This window comes from Peromyscus eremicus, chromosome 3 (assembly GCF_949786415.1).
Source record: "Peromyscus eremicus chromosome 3, PerEre_H2_v1, whole genome shotgun sequence".
Taxonomy (NCBI): Eukaryota; Metazoa; Chordata; class Mammalia; order Rodentia; family Cricetidae; genus Peromyscus; species Peromyscus eremicus.
Genome location: NC_081418.1, coordinates 109929493 through 109934913, shown reverse-complemented (window position 1 = coordinate 109934913; position 5421 = coordinate 109929493). Strand labels below are relative to the sequence as shown.

At 39.8% G+C, this 5421-nt stretch overlaps 1 pseudogene; it reads left to right on the top strand.

The window, feature by feature from the left end:
• The first annotated feature begins 2815 nt into the window (after positions 1-2815).
• On the top strand, positions 2816-3312 carry LOC131906014 (peptidyl-prolyl cis-trans isomerase A-like; annotated as a pseudogene).
• The last annotated feature ends 2109 nt before the right edge of the window (positions 3313-5421 follow it).

Sequence of the window (5421 nt, the reverse complement as noted above, 5' to 3'; positions counted from 1 at the left end):
GTGTGTGTGTGTGTGTGTGTGTGTGTGTGTGTGTGGAGAGAGAGAGAGAGAGAGAGAGAGAGAGAGAGAGAGAGAGAGAGAGAGAGAGGAGATTTAATATAAACAAATGCAATTCTTATTTGCAACAAGTTCTGTTTACTAAGTTGCTCCTGGAGTGTCTCTCAATGGATTTAATCAAAAGTATGATATATAATAAAATATAAAACAACACAATCAGAGTTGCTCATGAAGAAATCAATGCCACATAGTGTTCTATTGGAAATGCCCAACTTATTCCTGAAAACTGTCACAAACACTAAATATATGTAGTCAATAAGGTTTGCAATACACGTATATAAAATGTGCAATAATAACGTTGCTTGTTTTCTTTTTCTACATCAAGAATAGAAATATGCACTAAGGAAATTAAAACCTAACCTTTTAACTAGGGGTTCTCATCTTTTTCCTAGGGTAGGTGTATGTTTCAGGGGAGACTATAGAGAGTAGATAATGGGGGACAAAAGGCACCTGGCCCTCAACATTGACCTCTCTGATCTTTGTTATATCTCATGTAAGAGAATGAAGATTGTCTTTCTTCTCTGCAAAGTCTTTCCTTGATTGGTTGTTTCTTTTGTTCTTTGATTCCAGATATTTCTAAAGGGATAGTTAGGCTCTCTAAAGCTCCATCCCAAATACATTCTATTCTCTAAATTCCCACTGTCTCTCCACGAATCTGAGGTCCTTCTGGCAGGACTTGCCTGTGTTGCACTGAACAACTTCACCACAGCCTTGGTTCTGAACATATAATATTAACATTTGGCACTGTGCATGAATCATGAAATACCAGCAAACGTTGCTTGAAACCTCTTAGCTCAGATTTTAGGCTATTTTTTTGTGCTATGAATTTCAGTGGTTTTACATAGATATAAAATTATCTGTTCTTACAGAAACATAGTACTTTAATTATAGAAAACAAAGATTTTTAATATTTTGCTACTGTTACATAAGCATCAAATTAGTAAATCTTCGGGTTGCATTATGCTAGAATGTTTGGTTTGAAAAATTGCTACTTGGGATGCTGACAAGTTTCATAACAAATGATCAGTGAAATTTGGCTTTGATTAGAACAATTTCTGAAATGGTTCTAAACATACTATATTTGTTTGTTCATTTGTTTTTGGAGATGGGATCTCTCTACATAGCCTCAGTTACCCCGGAATTTACTTTGTAGACCAGGTTGGCCTAGACCTCACAGAGATCCACCTGTTTCTGCCTCCCAAGTGCTGGGATTAAAGGCATGCACCACTATGCCTGGTTCGTACTGTATTTTTGTGAAGCAACATTCTCAGCCTTGATGATTGTAAAGTCAAAATTTCAAGCAACTAAAAAATAAGGATCATAGTCTTGGTGCTATTGCAACATCAAATATCCAGCCAAGATTTAATTCTTTTTGTAAAAGTAAACAACATTGTCTAGTTGTGGGTCTCTGTATTAATTCCCACCTATTGCAAGAAGACACTTTTCTGATGAGGGTTGAGGCACTGATCTGTGTGTTTAACAACATGTCCCCAGGAGTCACTTTGTTGCTATGTTCATTTAGCAGAATAATAGTAGTAGGTTTTCCTTAGGCCCATGACCTCTCTAGTTTCAGGTTCTTGTCCTTATTAACAGTGCCAGGAATGGCTGCTATATTGTGGAATATTAGTTGAAGATGTGTTACATTTGTTTATGCTGTGGAATATTTGTTTACTGATGCAAAGATGTGTTGCATTCTTTTATGTTGCATTTGTTTAACTCTGTAAAGCTGTGTTGCTTTGCCTATCTAAAACATCTGATTGGTCTAATAAAAAGCTGGCCAATAGCTAGGCAGGAGAGAGAAATAGGCAGGACTGCCAGGCAGAGAGAATAAATAGAAGAAGAGAGAAGAGGGAAGAGTGAGAAAGGAGGAGAGAGGATGCCATGGGCTGGCTACCCAGCCATACAGCCAAAAACAGAGTAAGAAGGAAAGAAAGGTATATAGAGTAGAGAAAGGTAAAAGCCCAGAGGCTAAAGGTAGATAGAGTGATTTAAGAAAAACTGGCTAGAAATAAGCCAAACTAAACTGGGCATTCATAAGTAAGAATAAGTCTCTATGTATTTATTTGGGAGCTGGGTGGCAGGCCCCCAAAGAGTAAAGAGTGTAAAAAAAAACAAAAACAAAAACAAAAACAAAAAAAAAACCTATACTGCTAGCTCATGGAGTAGACCTTAAACTCCAATCAAAAAGTGTTTTGTGGCAGGTGGTGGTGATGCATGCCTTTAATCCTAGCACTCGGGAGTCAGAGGCAGGCACATCTCTGTGAGTTCAAGGCCAGCCTGGGCTACAGAGTGAGTTCCAGGAAAGGTGCAAAGCTACACAGAGAAACCTTGTCTTAAAAAAACAAAAACAAACAAACAAACAAACAAAAAAAGCGTTTTGTTACTCCCTTAACACTTGTGCCACTAGTAGGTTTATCTTGCAGACAGGTCAATGCTGCAGTTCATAAAGGGTTTATAGTTAGATGAGGCTGATGATTACTTTTCTTCTTCAGTATCATATATAATACTTTTCAGCACTATAAATGCTAGTCAGTAGGGATGAAGCTTCTAGTTGGGTACTAGTTTGATTTCTCCATATCTAAAGACATAAGGATGTGTTTTCTTCAGATCTTAGCAGGATGTTATAGAAGTGACCAATATTATTAGCAATAGCATGTGATGTTTGAGGGGGTCTATGTGACCCCTTTTGCCAATGACTCAAAAAGATGCAACCAGGCTTTGCAGACACCACTGTGCCCTGTCACCACCTACTATAGCTATGGTCAACCCCACTGTGTTCTTCGACACATTGTGAGGCCCTGGGCCCTGTCTTCTTTGAGCTGTTTGCAGACAAATTTCCAGAAACAGGAGAAAACTTTCATGCTCTGAGCACTGGAGAGAAAGGATTTGTGTGTAAGGGTTTCTCCTTTCCCAGAATCATTCCAGGATTTATGTAGCAGGGTAGTGACTTCACATGCCGTAATGGCACTGGTGGCAGGTTCATCTATGGGGAGAAATTTGAAGATGAGAACTTCATCCTGAAGCATACAGGTCCTGGTACTGTGTCCACCGCAAATGCTGGACCAAACACAAATGGTTCCTTTTTTTTTTTTTTTTTTTGTCTGCACTGCTAAAATAGAGTGGCTGGATGGCAAACATGTGGTCTGTGGGAAAGTATAAGAAGGCGTGAGCATCATGGAAGCCATGGAGTGTTTGGGGTCTAGAAATGGCAAGACCACCAAGAAGGTCACCATTTCAGACAGTGGACAACTGTAATTCTTTTAACTTGCGGGCATCTTATCCACCAGACCATTCCTTCTGCGGCTCAGGGGAGCACCCCCACCCCATCTGCTCACAATACCCTGTAATCTCTGCTCTCACTGAAATTCTTTGGGTTTCCATATTTTCCTCATTCCACTCCAAGTCTAGCTGGATTGCAGAGTTAAGTTTACAATTCCGAATAAAAACTAAATAAGAAAAAAAACAAACAAACAAACATGCAAACCCATACCTGGTACTATGGTCTTATTTTATAACATATGATATCTGTCTCCCCCATTATATACTAACTCCATTTAAATTCCTTTTATGTATTTATTATTGGTGAAATTATTAAGGCCACTCCACGTAGTTAAAAGGAGATTTATTTAATGGCGTAACTTACAAGTTAAGGGATAGGTAGGTCGCGGGGTCTGGGGAAGGTGTATCACAGTCCAGCGGTCTTCTCTGGAGCTCTGCTTGGCCCACCTCCACTGTTCAGGGTCCCGGAACAGAGAGAGCGCTGGCCCATCCAGATCTCAGGTCTCCGGGCGCCTCCCTTGGCCCCGACTTGTAGGCGTGACAGTTGCCGAAGTCTCAATGGGGGTTGGAACTTCCAGATCAAAGCTGGAATGGCTACCCACTACAATTTATATATTTTAGGAATCCTCTACAGTAGTAGGTTTCCATAAGGCCTTTCTTGGCCTTTAGTGTTAATCATCCATATTCCCTCTTTAAATCTGACCTTCTCTTCTCCTCCCCATTCAATCTTTCAATTTTAGTTTCCAATTTATAACCCTGTGTTCCCCCTTGCGCATGTTTAGTAGGTGAATATGTACATGTGGGTGTGCATGCACATATATGCACACCCATGTAGAAGCAATAAGTCAACCTTGGGTTTGTTCCTCAGGAGCCATTCCTCTTGATTTCTCCTTGACCTGTAGTTTGCTGATCATGCTAGGCTGGACTGAGCTGGGAGGACCAGGGATCAACCTGTTTCTGCCCTTCCTGAACTGAGAATATAGATGTGAGCTGTCATGCCCAAAGTTTTTCAACATGTGTTCTGTGGATCCTTGTACTTACGTGGCAAGCCTTTTACAGATCCCTCTAGCCCACAACTAACATTTTTTTGGAGAATGAAGCTGAGTTCAGAAAGATCAATTATTTTCTCCAGGTTCTGCAGTGAATGAGACATCTTTTACCCACAAACTACGTTTCTTCTAGGTATGGGAACTCAAACAGTGAAGGCAAAAAAATCAACCAACATTAAAATCTGAAGCTCTCATCATGAGGGTTTCTTACCTGTGTGAAAACGCATGGACTCCAAATAGAGTCACACTTTTTTTAAGGGTTTATACTAACCAGTTTGGGGGTTTTATAGACTAATAATCTGCCAACATCTGCATAAACAACAACAGGGCCCTAGCCTGTAAATAAAAGAATGGATATTTTCTCAATTAGGAAAAATAAGTATATTATCTCAGAGTAACACACAGTCTGTTAACTCAGTGTCGTTAGTATTATGGGAAGCTCAAGGAAACTGTTCTTATATTTTTCATTTTACAGTAAATATGTGAATGCCACAATTTGGGCTATCATTATCATTCAGAACGTTATTTGAGAATAGTGTCTTAGTTGCCTTCAACAAATTCTTTCTATTCAATTTTGGCAGATGTGTGTGTATGAATGTGTATGTGAGTGTTTGCACATGGGTGAGCATACAAGCGTGTATTCAGAACAGAACAAGGCTTCAGTACCTATGGCTAATGTACACCCGAATTGACGGCTTATCCGATACTATTATTGACTACATTTAACTGAAGTAGCTTAGTCTAATGTTCCCAGCTACATACCGTGATCTAACCATCACATAACTGGGACCAAATCATTGATGGAAGTTTAGTTCTTTCGTGACAGCGGCAGCAGTAGCAAAGACAAAAGCAAGGATGCTCCAAGTCAAGTTCAGGAAACAGGACTTCGTTATGAGGCCACAAGACAGTTCATCTTCTACTCTTTACAAATGAGTGAATGAACTGTCTTACTGAACTTACACCCCAGGAAACCTGAGTGAAATAGTATTTTCCCCTGCCTCTGATATGATAGAAATTTTCTCTCCTTTCCGCTGAC